Below are 18,664 nucleotides of genomic sequence, written 5' to 3'. Positions count from 1 at the left end.
AATCATCATTTCAAAAATTAGTCATTCGGAAACGTTGTAAGAGTTGGAAATAGATTTAAGTGCTTTAATTCTTCGACATACGTGTTTAGAAAATACCATATTTAAACTGATATTTAAAATATATCTATAGCAAAATACAAGTTATTATCAGACATTTTATTTCAATTTTCTAAATAATTGGTATAAAAAAAAATAATGATTTTCTCTAAATTTATACAAACGCATCGATCTGCTTGTATTGAAAATATCTTCAATTTTGATTTTTCAGTCATTAAAATCACATTGTAAAGAATTCTGGTTTAAATTACTTTGGGTGCATTATCCGTAAAATCAATTTCACCGTTAAATCCTTTTTAGCGTAAAATTCCTTTTACCCTAAAATTCTTTTCACCCTAAAATTCTTTTTACCCTAAATTCCATTGATATCATGAAATATTAAACCTTAATTTTTGCAGTAAAATTTTTTAATTAGAATGATTCAATGATTTCATGGTAACTATTACTGTAAAAATTACGGCATATCAGATTTATTTGTTCCACATTTTGTTTTAGTGAATACGTATTTTGCGGTAAAAAATGCTAGCAATCTGACAGAAATATGATGTCAAAGGACCAGAATTTCAAAAGAAAAAAGGCTTAAAACGCAAATTTATTTATACCTTATTATTCATTTTTAATAAAATACAAAGTGTAAAATTTTTTTAATAACCTTGGTACTTAATACTTTTTCTAGATTGGGGAAATAATCACCATACAACTAAAACAAACTTAACTAAATCATTATCCTTCTCTTCCATCCCTTTTTGGCAAATCTTATCTGATACCCCTCTAAATCCTCATCACAAATCTTCGTCGTCTTAATCTAAATTGTATTAACATTCAGTACTAAACAGATGTTGCCATAGTTTGTAGGAAGTTGAATTGGAAGATTCGGTACTAATATAACTAGTTAAAATAAAGTAATGTCAATCAATGAAATGGAGACATTTTTGTTTACAAAAACTATCAAATTTTAAAGTAATTATCCCAAACAAAACCATGATCCTTTTTATTTCAAACTTATCATAAATTTTTTATAAAATAGTAAGAAATAAAATCTATAGATTTTCAAGTTTATGAAGAAGAAATTTGACAAATTCTAGTCACATCCAAATTTATCAAATATGAAGAGAAAGTCTGTAAAAAGAAAGGAAATGTTTTACAGCGTATATATTTAGTCTATTAGGTCAATATAGCAACAAAAACTATTAGGTCAATATGGTTTTTTCAATTTTTAATTTGGCCCCCATATTACGAATAACCTCTGATTTACAAATAAAATTTGGGCAACGAATAAATTACGAGTAAAATTTGTCCTTCATACGAAGGACAATATAACAACAACAAAAAACATTAACAGCATATCTCCGCTAATAAATTTCTTAGTTTCTTAATAACTATTTTAGATATAAAATCGAATATTGTAGTTTTTAAGTATTTTTAAATAATAATGAAAAAAATTAAAATTTTGATATGGTTTGTATTTCTAACATCAGTCACAAAAATTTCAACATCAGTCACAAGAGCTTCTTAGGGCACCTTCTATGTACCCTTTCATATGTATTTTCAATGTTTCCTGTTAATTTGAAGATTGTTTTTAAAAATAAATTTAAAAGCATAATTCCGTTATTGCTTAAAAGAAACAAAAATTTCAAAATGAAAAGATAATGCTTTATTCCTTGTCTTTTCTATGTAACGTAAATAGCATTTGTATTTTTATTAAAAAAAAAACATTTATAATGTTCAGTCCTTTTCATAATATGCATAACATTATTAGGTTATTAAAAAACATCCCAAGTGATTTTTCTTTGAAAAAAATATTAAATATTTATCAATGAAAAAAAATTACAAATAAGAAAATCTCTCTAAATGTAACGCAAACCTCTCTAAATGAAATGGACTCCAAGATAGTAAGATATTGGGGTGGAAGAGATCTTTTGAGGCCAGTGGTTTCTTTCTTTCTTGTATTTATTTGTATTCCCCGTCTTTCGAAATAAAAGCATCTTGTATGCACATAAGAACCAGAATTGAAGGCATATTGATAATTTTTCATAGAAATAAAAACAATTTATGTTCCCATTTAAATCTTTAATAATTATCACTTAATCGGCCAGGCTGATGCTAAAGCGGCAGAAGCCTGAGCCCCGACCACTCAGAATTGAAGTATCAAATCAAGAGTTTATAAGAATGAGATTAAATATGGTGATAATAATTATACAGATAAATGATAACAATAATTTAAGAAATAGTTGAATAATAACAATTTAAGAGATAAATGAGATTAAAAAAATGCAAGAAATAAGTAATGTTTTTAATAGCGAGACATGACTACTTTAACTGGATTGGCTACTTTGACATTCCTGTTTGAAGTTTTATCAAAATATTTATGCGGAATAAGGAAAACTATAGAGTACTGGTCTAAGAGTGTAATAGGCACACTATAAGCAAAATGAAGAAAAGAAAATTATCAGCGGGTTATCTTTCGGATAACTAAAGAATTCTAATTATTAATTAGAGCCGGATAATATCGGAAATTTAATACATATTGTGAGTGATAGATGAAATTTAATAGAATTATTAATATTTCACTGGGTGAGAAATATTAATATTTCTCGGCATATCAAGATATTTTTTAAAAAACTATATATATATNATATTTATATATATATATTTCACATTGGTCAATATTTTAATTACTCAAATGAAATGTCGCAATACTCACAGTAATAAGGTATTCAATAATTATTGTTATCAATAATAATTGTGATGTTATCATGCTAGATACGTATGCATTGAGAAAAAAAGTGTTACCGAAACTACCAGAATATGGTAAAATTTACCGTCTTTGTGGTTCCACGAAAACACTAAAAAGCTCGGTAATTATTACTAAAACACTTTAGCGATGTTTTTCGTAAAATGAAGAATAAAATAAAGTTTTATAACGTGTGGTAAAAAGTAGGTAAGTGTGGTATAATTTGGTACTTTTATCATGATACCTTAGAGCATGACCTAAAAACTATTTATTCGATTAAGTTTATTTCTCAGTTTTGTATTTGTTTCTAAATGTGTGGTAATGAGAGCTATTATTTTGAAATTTCCGGTAAGCGGTTACCATAAGAAAGATAAAAATTACCAAATGAATGATTTAAGTGCAGTTTGATTTGATTTTATTAATCATTGTTTTTTTACCAGAAATACAGTGCAGTAATTTTACCAGACTTTTTTTTCCATTTGACTGTCGACATGATCACGATCTTATGGTTGATATAACAGTCATATATCTAATAAATAGATATAAATGCATAAAGAAGAAAGTATTAGTAATAGATGGAATATCGATCAATGGGAATTTTAACAATTAGGTTAAAGATAAACGCATAATCATTGTACTGTGTATCGCTTGAATTAAATTATAAAATATGCTACGTGAATATTCATTTGCAGAAAAAAGCTAATAGATAGTTTAAAAAATAAACTTAAAAATTTCAAACGAATAAAGTGTTGAAAAAATTATGAGGAAAAAAACTCTTTCCAAACAACATAAATTGAACTATAAAATATCGCACTGCATTCAATCAGGCAAAAAAAAAATTATTGGTGCTCAACTACACTGGAAATATCCCTTTTGCAGAACATAATCAAAATAATAAATAGTAGAACGAAAAAGAAATGATTAAAGTACGAAAACGCGTTTATCTCAGACAAAAACATTTTTGAACTCAATATCAAACGCTATTGATTAATTTAGCTGAATGACATTTCGAACTCAACTGGATTTTACGAAAAATTCTTTCAAAACCAAATGAAATTTTTGGGTTTATACGTGGTGTTGTAAAAGAGTAAACAAATTACAGTATATTCTTAATTGTTATCTTTTTTTAAAAGAACCATGAAAGCTAACTTTAATTACAAATAATATATCATGCTGCTGTTAGCACTTAATTCACCTGTTACAGCAGACAAATGTTAAGCATCAGTACATAAGATAACGTTCGTTTTGCTCAAGAAGTTTATGTTTTTAATATGAAAAAGAAATATTTTCTATTATTTTAACTGTACTATTTGTAACTTCACTATTTATTTCACCTATAGTGCGTATTATTACTTTCAGTAACATAAGATTGCCCACGATGTGACGAAATGTAACTCGGGAAAATAATTCTGGTAAAATTACTATACTATATGGTGATAACGTTTCTGGTGAAAAAAGTAATAATTCTGCGTAATAAAACCAAAATCCATTGTACTTAAGCCACTCATTAGGAAATGAGTTAAAGGAATTTTTGATTTTCAAAATTACAATTTTTATTATTAAACATGTGGTACTGAAAAGTACATTTAAACTGAAGTGTGATCTGAAAAGTACATTTACACGATAAAATGGTTTTTATGCCATGTTCTATGGTATCATGATAAAATTACTAAAATTTACCACATTTACCAAATTTTATATCATGTTATAAAATCATTTTTCATTTTACCGAAATCATTACCAAGGCTTTTCGGTAAAAATTACCGAGCTCTTTAGCATTCCCATAGAGCCCATATAACATGCTTAATTTTATCATATTCTGGTAGTTTTGACCATACTTTTTTTCTCTTTGTAAAAAGTTTTCGTCTGGACACCAGCTAATAACTGAAATGAAGAAAAATAGACTATTATATTTTAGTATGTGATGAGCGAGGGAAAAAAAGTGAGTCAGGAAGCAATCAAAAAGGAATCGCAAGAACTGTTTCAGGGGTTGGAGAGCGATAGCGAGCTTTTGACCCCTAGTATGGATTACAGTTTTATGCTATAATGTAAATTATGCTTTTTATTGCAAATACATATTGATTTTTTATTCTTAAACGTTATATGGATTTCATGAGAAATATTATAAATTAGTTCTTGAGAACAATTAGAAATTAGCTCATTCATCCTTTGCAATTCAAAGCGTTCTCGAACTCAACTTACTTAATTTTGCCCTCAATAAATAAATACAATAGTTAAGTCAGAATAAATGTGATTTTGTATTTTTTTCCGAAGCAGTGCTTGCATTTCTCTGGAGAAAACAAGCGAGAAAAATGGTGGTACCATTCAAGAACATAAAAATTTCCAGTTGAACCGCGGGATGCATCAGTCAGGCCTGTCTGGGACACACTTTAGTCAGATGTCGCATCCAATTACCAAAAACACAACTGTTACCACACTTTTTAGAAGGAATGGAAAATAAAAGACTTTTTGGTTTGCGGAAATGGGCAGACGAAAATATTTAACTCTGTTTTTAAATGTTCTTATCAAATGAAAAACACACAATATTTAAACCATTTTACTGTTTATATTTACGTCACTTATAAACTATAATTGATTGCATCACTTATTAACTAATTTTCTTACTTTTTATATTGCAATCAAATAATTAGTTCTTAAATCCTTTTCATGATAATTTTTTAGTAGTTTAAGAAATGCAGCCTTTAGATTATGTAAAAAAATATATCAATAAATCTGGTTCTTAAATCATTTTCGTAAATTTCTCTTATATAATTTAAAAATGGGGATTCCTAATTTTTTTTTAAATCAGTCTATTATGTATTTTTCCTGAAGTGTACATGTTTTTTAAATTTTAAAAACGTACGTAACAAACTACTTTGTTGGTACTGTATGTCTATTAGTAACATGACTTTTTCAACATACATAACTTCTGTAAGTTATATCATGAGCTGAAATTAAAAATTTTAATTAAAACATTATTTGGTTAAATAAAAAACAAATTATGCTCCATACAAAATATAATTTCATTTTATTTTTTAGATATTGAAGAATTATGTTCTTAGACAAAACACATACTTGACACCATTTAATATTAAAAAGAATAAGACATGATTTGAAATAATTATTTAGAGCGAGCATGACTTAAATTACATGAACAGTTTTTTCCTAATGTTTTCTTTTAATCGTTTAATAAAAAAGTACATCCATACAGAAAGATTCGACAGAATTTTCATTAAAATGCCTCCATTTAAAATTTTTATCCTTTTGAATCTATCGATTTGTGACGGAAATGTTCATGTGGAAGGTGAGTTCTTCTTTAATAATTCACCTGTTTCAAAGTTGTAATTTATACATTAAATGCAATTTGTCTCCTCAAATGTTTTTAAATAAGGTTCTTTAAAGTCAGTCTAAATTTCATCATATATTTATATCATTTTTATTGTTGAAGTAACTATTTATAGATGCACTGTGCATAAAATATTAAACGTACGGGTGATCTCAAAGTGATCTCATGCTAATTAATAAGTGCAGGCGATATTTCAAGTTACAAAATCAGACACAAAAAGGTATTTTCTCTGAATAAACATACTTTTATTTTCGACGGATTGGGATTTCTGACCCTATAGGAGATAGCCGTAATCTAGGAAATATGGTCAAAATAATTTGGTGAGGACAGCGCTCCTAAGTTTTGAACCCTTTAATGTTAATTTTACTTTTGCGTATTTCGCATTATCTCGAGAACTTTTTAAGCTAATTGAAAAAATTTTGCATACAATTATAAAATTTGTTTATCCAAAGATAATGCCATGCAAAAAATAACTTTTTGTAAATATTTATTATTTTTAATAGTAGTAAAAAAATATTTGAATTGTAAAGTATGCAATTTTTGCGCCATTTTGAAGCACGTAATTTTACATGGCAAGATACGAAATTTGAGGAAAATCGGTTGATTAGTTCCTGAGAAATCGAATGTTAAACATCTGACTTCTTTGAAATTCAATTTCTCAGGAAGTTTTCAAACGATTTTGCTGAAATTTAGCCCTGAAAATTACGTATTTCAAATTGATGGAGAAAATTATATACCTTGCAATTCAAAATCTTTTCGACCATTATTTAATAAAATAATAAAAAAACAATAAATATTTACCAAAATTTATTTTTTGAATGGAATTATCTTTGAATGTGCGAATTAAATAATTGCGAGCAAAAAATTTTCAATGAGCTTATTTATAAGTTCTCAAGATATAACGAATTACGTAAAAAGTTAAATTAACACTAAGGGGCCCAAACTTTGGACCACTCTCCTGACCAAACTATTGGGACTATATTTCCGAGATTGCAGCTGCCCCTATATTTTGTGAATCAGAAATCCGAATCCATTGGAAAAAGGGTATTTTTACTCAGAGGAAATGCGTTTTTGTGCCTGATTTCGTAACTTAAAATATCCTCGACACTTATTAATTAGCATATTTGAGGTCACCTCCTCGAGCCATTAAGATAGAGTCCTAGAACGTGAAGCTCCGAATAATTATTAGATCAAAAGTTATTCAGGATGGTCCTTTTTTTGACGCACTGCGCATTACTTCTAATATGAGTTTTTTTTTTAAATATAATTTAATGCCAGCAAAAAAATAGGCTTGCAAAAAGTGCATGTAAATGAAAATATTGTATCGATATCGGTCACCGACTCATTACGTTTGAGGAAAAAGTGGCTAAGCTCTAAAAGTCTACTGCCATTGGCTACTAAATGAAAATTTAAATTTTCAAGTCTGTTTAATGTTTCATTATGCTTTTATGCTTTTTATTCTTACGGATGCATGTAGTTACATTATATTCTGTTTTTTCAGAAACAGAAAATATTCATTTTTTTCTTTTCACAGTAGTTTCGAACCTTATTACTGATAAAATGTAAACTACAATTGTTATGAATAAATAATTTCCGCAATACTATAATCACATGAGTATAGAATAACTCATTTTATAATTAAAAAAAAAACAAAAACATCTGAGGTATTACGCTTGATAATACGCTTATAAATGTACACACTTACAAACGTATAAATAACGTATTAATAATTTAAAATAGACGGATTAAAATAAACCTATTGATAATTTAACGTATACGTATAAACGTATTAATAATTCGAAATAGTCACTGACTAGAAAAACTATAATATCTATTTATACATTTCTCTTACAGAGCGACAAAGAAAGTCCTCATTTCTTTTTCAAGTTGGGAATAAGGAATTGCTGTATCAACCGTGTGAGCTGTCATAAGCATGAAAGCGAAATACCTCGAGGCAGTCAAAGTGAAATTAAAGTTTTTCCTCACTAGTTTTTCGTCAGGGTTTGATAACACTTCTATTTATTTTTATTTCTCGCTTAGTTATTAGTTTGTGACACCTAATGTGTGCTATTTAATTTTACTTCAGTTAATACAAGGATTCTAAAAATAAATATTAAGGCAGAATACTATGTAAGAAACAGAAATTTTTTGCTATCATCAATGGCAAATTACAGGACTGATATAGTTAAAACAAGGAGAATACCATAGAAAATTGAGTAAAAATAACGTGAAATTAAAGTTTTTAACTCTTTAATATTTCTTCTATCTAACAATATTTCTCCCAAGGATACCCATAGTCCAGTGCACGCAAATGGGTAGCATCAATTTTCTTTGTAAAATTGGCATAAATTTTCATTTGACATAAATTTCATATAGAAGATTACACAGTTGACATAAATTTCATGCTACAAACTTTGTATTGAAAGTTGAGAAGAATTTCTTGATGCAGAATTAATATAGAATCTTGCACAATTGGTATGAATTACAAATTGCACAATTCTTGTCAAAGGTTACACAGTTGCATATCTAAAACGAAATATTTATGTTTTTCTTGAAGAATAGATTTAGAATAAACAATATTTTTTCGGATAAAAATAATCAGTTTTTATAGATTTTCAAATCTATATTCCAAAGTTAAGGAAAATAAATCATTTATGAAAATATTTTAGAGATTCATATATTGTGCTTTAGTTAAAGTTAATTAAAAAAAACTTTCATTTCATGTTATAAAGAAATTTATTTATGTTTTACGCAAATGATTGCAATAAATATCGAAATAATAATAAAAAAAAAACACTTCCAGACTTCGATTCAATTAAAAGTATTGTCTGCCAATTATCTCATTTATATTCACTGATAAAAAAATTATGATCAAAACTGCACCGTAAAAAATTTCGGATCAAATTACTGTAAAAAGTATCGGCACTCAGAGTGCTTGTAATATTTACAGTAAAATCCATTTTTACCGGAACATAATACGGAACGAAAAATCTGATATACTGTAATTTTTACAATAATAATTACCGTAAAATCACTGAACCTCCCTAATTAAATAAATATTACTGTTAAAATTACGGCATAACATTTTACTGTAAAAATGGATTTTACGGTCACATGGATTTTACGGATGATGAATCCCAAAAATAGCCTATACTTTATACCGACTTTATACCGTAATTTCATATGGAATACTGTAAAACTGTAATTTCATTCATCTTTTCTAGTGTACTTTATGGAAATATATCTGGCTCTATGGCTATAGTCTGGCTCTTTGGCTATAATCTGGCTCTATAGGAATAAGTGTTCTGTAAAAGTGTTCTGTAATTTTTACTGAAGCACTTAGGGTAGTAATTTTTGTATTGTAAGCAACAAAATATAGTTTTATAATATGTGATAAAATTTGGCGCATGAGGTAAAATTTGGTAACTTTTCATGATACCTTAGAGCAATGTTTCCCAACCTTTTTTGTGCCATGCTCCACCAAAGCCTTTCTGAAATTCTTATGCCCCCCTATGTAACATATACATAATTTTTGATATTAAAAAATTGAATTGTTCACTAAGAGACTTAAATGATAGATTTTAGGAATAAATCACTAGGAAATTGGTAACGAAACACGGTAAGTAAATTTTCAAGACATGTAATGAAAAACTAAAATTTAAATTTGAAAAAATTTTAATTAAGATTTTTCTACAATAATTTAATATTTTAATTTAGTGAGATCCTTGCGCTTTCTGCTTGCTGCACAGAGATTTTATGTTAGGTTCCAATTTGGCTCCTTCAATCTCAAGTCTCCCCGTTGTATTACATCCAGACGATTTCTTTTTTTTTACCAGTAAATCATTTACAGCACAAAATCCACATTCAGCTAAATATGAAGATGAAAACTGTAACAATAGTTTTCTTGCACATTTGGTTGAATTTGGGTATATGATTTCTGTTTACTCACAAATCCATGCCATCGCTCCTTTTATATTAAATAAAGTTTTAACTGACTCATCATTTTACATTTCTGCGAGTTCTTCTCAGAGCCTAACAAAGGCATGTGCATACTGGGCAGTTGCTCAGGGCCCCACATAAGAGGGGGCCCCAAATCGAATAGAAAGTTTATTTTAGGTTTCCTTCTTTAATGAATTTTTTTTAAACAAAATACCAGCACAGTGTAAAATCCGTCAGTTATATGTTAGCTTTTTCATTAATCTATCGTATGAACACAAAAAATCTATTTTTCGTAAATCCGTGGCTTTCTAGTGTGGATTTTGAGTAAATTTCGCGATTACGGTGGACAAATTCGGCCTATCAAAAGACTATATTTTTACATATCGCAAAATGGGATATGTTTACCAAAATACAGGATTCTGATTGGCTTAATTCAGCCATCGTAATTGCAAAAATTTTGTTGAATTCCGCCCTAATGTCAGCAAGGATATGAATTTCTTGCAGCTGGATGACAAAGTTAAGAATTAGAAAACTGCATTCGGCATGATGAACATAGAATTGTCAGAAATTCAATAAAATGGACAGAGCGATATTTCGTCTGACCAGGGTCATAGCTTTAGACTTAATAGCTTTTTTAAAATTTTAATCAATTTTCTTGCTATATCTGTATAATGAGGTGAAAATTTAAATACCTCCATATAGTTCGGTTCTTCATTACTGAAGTGGTGAAGCAGCGGGGGACCCCAAAGAAGTTTTTGCCCCGGGCCTTAATTAGGCTAAGTCGGGCCCTGGTTCTTCTTGATACTGCATATGTGATATATCAGACAAATCCACTAACATTGACTGCATCATCCGTGTTGGAAAATCAATTTGTTTTAAATCAGAAATTCTTTCTTGTAAATCAGCCGATAGAATTTTCAGATTATCAACAATAACAAGTAAAGCAGTATCTTTTACTTCACAATTTGGAGCCAATGAAACTGTTGAAAGTTTTTGTTGTTAATATATTTCTGACATAACTCAATAAAGGTAATGAAGCCAAATATCTTCCCTTTTGCATCAACAAGAGTTTCATTTGTTTTTTGAAGTTGCTTATTTAATATATTTAATTTTTCAAAGATATCGGCTAAATAACTTACAAATGCTTTATCATTGACTGTTAACAGATATTTCATTTCAGGTTTGTCGCTTAAAAAATCGCTAAGTCACGTAATATTTATTGGCGCAATTATTCAAAAATTTCCTTTTTTCTTTCAATTTTGGCCCCGAAATCTAGCATTGCATTTAAATGGCCTGGAGCAAAAGGGTTAAACTCGTGTTGAGTTCATTTTCGAATTGCCCCCCTTAACAATCAAATTGCCCCCCAGTGGGGCGTGGGCCCCACGTTGGGAAACACTGCCTTAGAGCATGAGATAAAAACCATATAGTATTCGATTAAATTTACTTTTCAGTTTCTAAATGTGTGGAAATAATAATTTGAAAACCTGAATTTCCGAAAAACTTTCATCATAATATGAACGAAAACTTACCAAACGAATGGTTTAAATCCCGTATATTTTGGGTTTTTTTTTAAACCAGAATTATGGTTTTTGTTAGCCAGAAATGTCTTAACAGTACAGCAAGGTAGTTTTATCAGATTTTTTTTCTACGTATAAATACTTAATGAAAATGAAGATAAATCGTTTATCAAAATATTTTATTGATTTGTATTTGGTGACCTAATAAAATGAAATATTTAAAGAATTTTATTTCATATTAGAAATGAAATATTTGTGTTTTACTTAAATAATGAAAAACATTCCTCCCACTTACACGTCATCTACGAAAATATTAAACACTTATTAAATATTATTTTTTGCTAACAACTAATATTGTAACTGCTAATGCAGCAGTTCAAAACAGGGGGAAAATACATTCGAAAAAATAATGTTTTTAACTTTTAAAGCAACACTCTGACACTAGAAATGACAACGCTGAAAAAAATAAAAAGATAACAAAAATTTTGTCCCTATAGCTTTGCATAAACATATTCGTCAGCGAGAACGTAAGATGAAAACAAACAAGGATATATGAAATTCTCACCTTCAACAGGTACATTACGGAAATAATTTTCCTACATTTTCAACGTAACAAAAACAAACTTATCGTATGAAGGGAAAAAAAGAAATAATAAAAATATAAAAGTTGAGGCTAAAGCGTTTATGTATTTCGGGAAAAATGTAGAAAAATTCTTTTTTCTACTCCAAACACTTACCGAAAGATGAACATAGAACTCATGCTTAGAAAATCGATTTTTTTAAAACAGTTTTTGTAGGGAAAAAAAGATTAGAAAAAGGTTAGCATATATCTGTTTTCTCGTAGGTATAGTATGCTTTCAGAACGAAAATAAAACATGTTAATGTGTTGTTTATGATCATGTGAAAATCACAGTTTTTGAATTGAAAAATATAATAATTGAAGTTAATAAAATTTTGATAGATAAAGACAACTGATAATTTTACTTTATAGGAAGCTCTAGTTTCAAATGATGGCTTTTCGGTGGTATTTTAGTCTAATCTGAATACGTTTTGAAGAAGTAAAGAAAAGGCATTTGAGTATGCTAAATTATCTTCAATTTCACCCATCAACTTTTATGCATATTATATATATATATATATATATATATTAAATGTAATATACCCTTCATTTGTTATAAGGTTGATAATAAATACGTGTTAATTATTTATATATTTAAGACTGTTTTGTTGAAAGACATCAAAATTTATTAATTTATTAGATCCTTTAACTGTGACAACTTCTTAGACACTTAAAAAACTCAAATGTTACGTCTAATACTTAAAAGCTGCAGTTTTAACTTGTTTACTCTCTGTGAAAGTCATTAAACTTGATAATGTAAAAAGTTTACAATTTACAAAAATTTATAATACATTAAGTTTAAATATAAAATACGCATAGAGTTTACATTAAATGCTAGAGTTATTCAGGGTCGATAACTTTTTAGAATTAACTATATTTATTTCAACAATTAATTTCTTCAGCCTCCTTTTCACGAAATATTACAAAATAAAAATGGCTATGAGTTGATTATTTTTTCATTATTTCATTGAAACTGCATCATCAAAAGTGATGAACTTACACTTTTCTTTCCACATTTGAAATGAAAAAGAAAGAATTTAATTTTCGCCACGCAAATCCTCCTGGCTTTTTTTTACGATATTTTCATCGATTGAAAGTTTCGATATGATATAATGAGAATGGCAGATCAAAATGATTCCGCGGGAACGTAATTTAAATGTTGCCAACGGAAAGATCATTGTTCTTTAATGATCAGAATGATCTTCTAACACAAAATGCCTTTTATTTCAGCCATCGGTGCTTCTGGGTGGCAATGGCGATAACTCGACCGAATTTTTTTCCCTTTTTCTGAAATACAAAGGAATGGTTTTGAAATTCATTTTCGATTACTTAATGAAGTGTGACTTTGAATTAAGTGAAGTGAGGCTATTATACTCCTAAAGGCTTCAAATGTAAAAGAGTCTATTTATATCAGAAGTTTCCATCTAAACTAGATAGGATTGGAAGTGGGCAAATCAAAATAATCAACTTATGACTTTCCAATAATTCTTTTTGAACTACAAAGACATAGTTCTTACTTTTGAAAATCAAGGATTAGTATAGGAAACTACTGCATAAAAAGTTTTCATTTAAAATTTTAAATTGTTTACTAAATACGAAGGATAAAAAAAAATCTAATTTTATCTAAATAATTCAAATTGAAAGATAATGGTAAGGAAATTTGAATTATTCAGAATTCGAATCAATAAAAATACGCATTTATTAAAAATTAACAATAAATATTGTAAAACTGAGTTATATTTTAACTGAGATATTTAAGAAGAAATAAATTCACTTTCAAATTATATAATTTTAATGATGACATACAGTTTAAATAATATTATAACAAATTAGAAAATGATAAACGCGCTGTTTTTTTATGAAAGGTTGAAGCTATGCAGTAAACAATTCCGAATCTAATTACAGAAAAAAGTACCGGCACTCAGGGTGCCACAAAATCAATTTTTATCGAAAAATTTTAAAGAACAAAAAATCTGATTTACCGTAATTTTTACTGTAATATTTACTTTAAAATAACTGAATCATTCTTATTAAATAAATATTATTGTAAAAATTTTGGCATAAAATTTTACGAGAAAAGTGAATTTTACGATTAAAGTGATTTTATGGTTGAAATATTCAAGGTGCCAGTACTTTTCACCTGAATTTGATCTGGAATTTTTTACAGTGTATAATAATGTGCCCCATTTTCAAATTACTACACTATATTAAGAACAGATGCTTAATCATTTTGGGGAACCGTAAAAATCTCCATAATATTATTGACACTAATGCTTAATTAATACTGATAATATGTGTTAATTTTATATATTTTATTATCGTCGTTGAAAAACCGACCCAATTTTGGTTATACGATTACTAATGTTCTACTACTACTAAACTAAACTCAGTGGCGCTACAGCTCATAGAGGGCTAAGGCCTACTGTGCCCATCTCAGTTTTCTTGACCTTGGGCTCTGGGGTGCAGGAGCAGATGTTATAATTGCTGCCTTATTCTTAAGTTTTTTAAATTTTTATGATCCTAAGTAATGAAGCATTAGAGTAAGTTCTTAAGGATTAAAAAATTAAATCACAAAAACTTTTCATTTTCACAAATTTATGGCTTTAAACCTTATTGACGTTTTGCGTCATTTTTAAAATAAGCATAGACAGCGCTGGCTTTAGATAGACTAAACTTGAACAAACAGTTATGTGTAACAGTTGCAAACTCACAACAGTTATCAGCAGTTATCAGTTATCACGTCATTTCATATCACAATTAAGTCTTCGAAAAACAGACTTAATTGTGTTGGTATGTGCCGTTCAGTTCTGGGCAGGATTTTGTACTGTTTCTCAGTTCTGACTTATTGTTACTATCGTTTCTTTATTCACTATTTGTTTATTATGCGAAGAACGGGTATTTAGCTAGTACATCATCGGAATGTTAACATAATTTGTATTTAATTACTTAAATGAAAAAATTTAAAACAAATTTTCTTTGCTTATTTTACGTATATGTATACTTTATTTTTTTAACTGACATTTGTACTTCAATATTACTTACATACTTGCAAAACTTTATCTAATGTAAAACATAAATTTATCGAAGTTTTAAATTCAGAAAATGAATCGAAACATTGTAGAGCGGAAATAATAATGAAAAAAATAATAGAAGAGTTGCAGCAGTAGAAGCTATGAAAGAAATAAAATTCTTTCCTTTCAATATAATAACTATCAAATAAAAGAATAAATGTTTTACATTTAACTTTGTAAATGTTTTAAATTAGTCTAGTTAAAGGTTTTTTAAGAGTAACTTATTACTATGTTACCATTCATACATATATATTTATTTTATTTGAAGGAGAAGTGAAGGAATAAAATAAGCTATGAATATTCATACTTAAGTAATACATTTCAGTAATCAAGCCAATTGTTTGAATAAAAATAAGGAACATTCAGACTTTCTTTTTTTATATATATTTTTCCATGAAATAAATTCAGTCCCTCTCTTTCTCTCCCCTTTTACAAAGATAAAAAGTTTTATTTGCTCAACTATTTTTTTCTTGGGTCTATTGCTTTTCCCCCTTAAAAGGTCATATGAATTTGTACATAACACCTCTTAAATATAATTGCGCAAATTTGAAGATGCTGAGGGAAAATACTGTTTTAAGTACTTTCTTACTCCCGGTTCTTGGAGTTATATGGTCATGCAAACACGCAGTTCATCCTTTTCAAAAATAGCACCAAAAAAATTTGAATTTTTGGAAAAAATTTAGATTTTCAAAATAAACTAAGCTTTTTATTAATCCCTTTAAATAAAAATCTAAGTACTGAAATTTCAAGCTAAAGTAAAACAATATATTTAAGATTTAATGTATTTTGTGTATGCTCGAAAACTGAGTAAAAATCGAACGATTATGCTCGATTCTTGCGTAAAAATCAAATTTGATTTTTTCGATTTTTGTGTAAAAATCGGAAACTGCAATAAACAAGCTCTTTAAAGATGAAAATTTTATTTTTTAAATTATCTCAACAAGTTTAAATGGGACTTAAAAAATTAGTTTAGACTTCCCAAATCTTAGTACTGACCTAAGTTTCGTTTTTCGCTTATACCGTTCGAAGTTGGTATCGGAATGTTCTATAGTCGGCAGTGACCATCCCCAAGCTGTTTCCTAAAAAGTATGCCAAATTACATCGCTCTCAGTTGGATGATTTAAGAGTCTATAAAAGACAGGCGGAAATTTTTTTGTATGTATGGAAACAGAAATAAGCTAAAAGTCGATGTATACATTGCCTATAGTTTTAATATTTAGCAGCAAATATATGCGCAATTTATATTTAACATATTTTGTAAATGCATTGAAATCTCACTTTAAATATCCCAAGCATAGTTCATTGTGGTATTCTGATGGGCCCCATATCCCAATCACTTACCCACATACAACCCATATCATCAAAATGATGGAATTTTGTGCTCCAACTTAAAATGTTTATTGTTTTTTTACTAAATAAACAAATTCAAAGCATATTGATACAAAACAAAATTTAAATCCTGATTTAAAAGCAATATATGCTTCCTTCTAAACATATGGAAAATTCACATAGATCTAAATGGGCTCTCCATGCAGATCTACCTGTGTTGTCCATCAATTGATCTTACAGATTCGTAGCCCATATTGAATTATGTGGGTTGCCCATTTTAATCCATATGGATATTTTTACATCGGAAGCCCATATAGATTTATATGGGCAGCCCATTTATCCCTATCTTGAGGTTATTCCCTTTATTCTGTTATAAATTTAGAAACAAGGGAGAAAAGATATATTTTGCATAACCGAATTGAGTTGTTAGTCAAGATATAATAAATTCAGCTCTTTTAAAATGTGTATTTGGAAGACTTTAATATTTTTTTTTAAAACTAAGGAAAAAATTTTTATAGGAAAAGTGAATTTCTTAAGGCATAAAGGACGCGAATATGACATTTCCTGGAAAAAAATTCTAAATAATATATTTTTAAATAGGATAGTGATAAAAAAAACAAATAAAGAATAAATTAACAGTATAGCAAATGTTACTTTAACTGTTAACAACTGTTACATTTGACAAATTATTAAAATTTAAATCAGGATTTTCAAATATATTCTATCCTCAACTGCAAAGATTGAAAATAAACTGAAGGTTAAAAAATTATTTCTAAGTCTGCACCATTAGTTAATACAAAATAAATCATTCATATAACAAGTTTAAAAACAATTTCTTTTTAGTGGTAAAAATTGATTAAAGAAACAGTGTATTAAACCATTTTGCGCGTTGATAACAATTTAAATAATTCAAGAAACTTTCAAACTTACTTTCGAAAAAAATCAATAAACCTGCATAATAATCTAATTTCTTAGGACATATTTTTAGAAACTGATGAATTAGTAGAATCGTTTGTTATTCAGGAAAGTTTTCCTCTTTAAAATTAATTTACATGTTTCAGAAAAATGAAATATAAAAATTAGTTTACGAAGAAAAGAAAAAAAGAAATTTAACAACTGACGTAACTGAGATTTATTCAAAGAATAATCAACTTTTGCTCGCTCAAAACTCTTCGATCTATTTTATTTTTTAATCATTTTCCTTAATCAATTTTCGTAATCATTTCAAGTAAAGTGTGCAATAGGGTAAGTTTGTCATCCGAAAACTATAATTTAAACTTCCAAATCCGAAAAATTAACAAATACTTTGTAAAAAAAAAAGGTTTCTGAAAATTGAGCAAAAATGTGTCAAATTAGCTCCGAAATAAATAATATTCAAACTTGAAAAGCCCACGAATTCAAAATTGAAACAACATTAACTTATTTTTGAGTTAAATGCATAGACTCAACAGTGATGTAACTGCGGGTAGGATTCGAACCAAGAACCTCCAGGTTCGTAGCAAGATTCTCTAGCCAAATTAGTAGCACACTCATATTCCAGGGAGTTCTGAGGCTTTATATATTGGCTGCCAAATTTAAACATCATACCAAGCTAATTTCAATGGCACAAAGTGTTGTAATTTGGAAAATATGATCCCAATAACTTAGTCAACAGATCAGTAATTTTAATTTCACTTTTTACTTATTTTGCTATATCTTGAAAACTTTTAAGCTAATGGAATGTAAAGCATGATGTGTCATTGCGGTTGCTACTATAAAAAGCTTCGTAATTCTCCCTGCTGTGCTTAGCATACAGCTACGGTTGTTTGAGCTTCCTGCTACAAGTCTTGTGGTTCTTGGTTCGTAACCTGTCTGCGGCTAACGAACATTTTTCTTATACATTTTGTCCTCCCCATTACTTTTAAAACTATGCATTTTGCTCTAAAATGAGTATATGCTGTTTCAATTTTGAATAAATGGGGCTTCCAATTTCAACAATTATTTGTTTTTTAACTGTTTTAACACATTTTTTTCAATTTCAAGAAATTCTTTTTTACAGAGAGCATGCAATAA

Source organism: Parasteatoda tepidariorum, chromosome 1, assembly GCF_043381705.1.
Source record: "Parasteatoda tepidariorum isolate YZ-2023 chromosome 1, CAS_Ptep_4.0, whole genome shotgun sequence".
In the NCBI taxonomy this organism is placed as follows: Eukaryota; Metazoa; Arthropoda; class Arachnida; order Araneae; family Theridiidae; genus Parasteatoda; species Parasteatoda tepidariorum.
The sequence above is the reverse complement of the archived record's forward strand: the minus strand, read 5'-3'. Positions refer to the sequence as shown.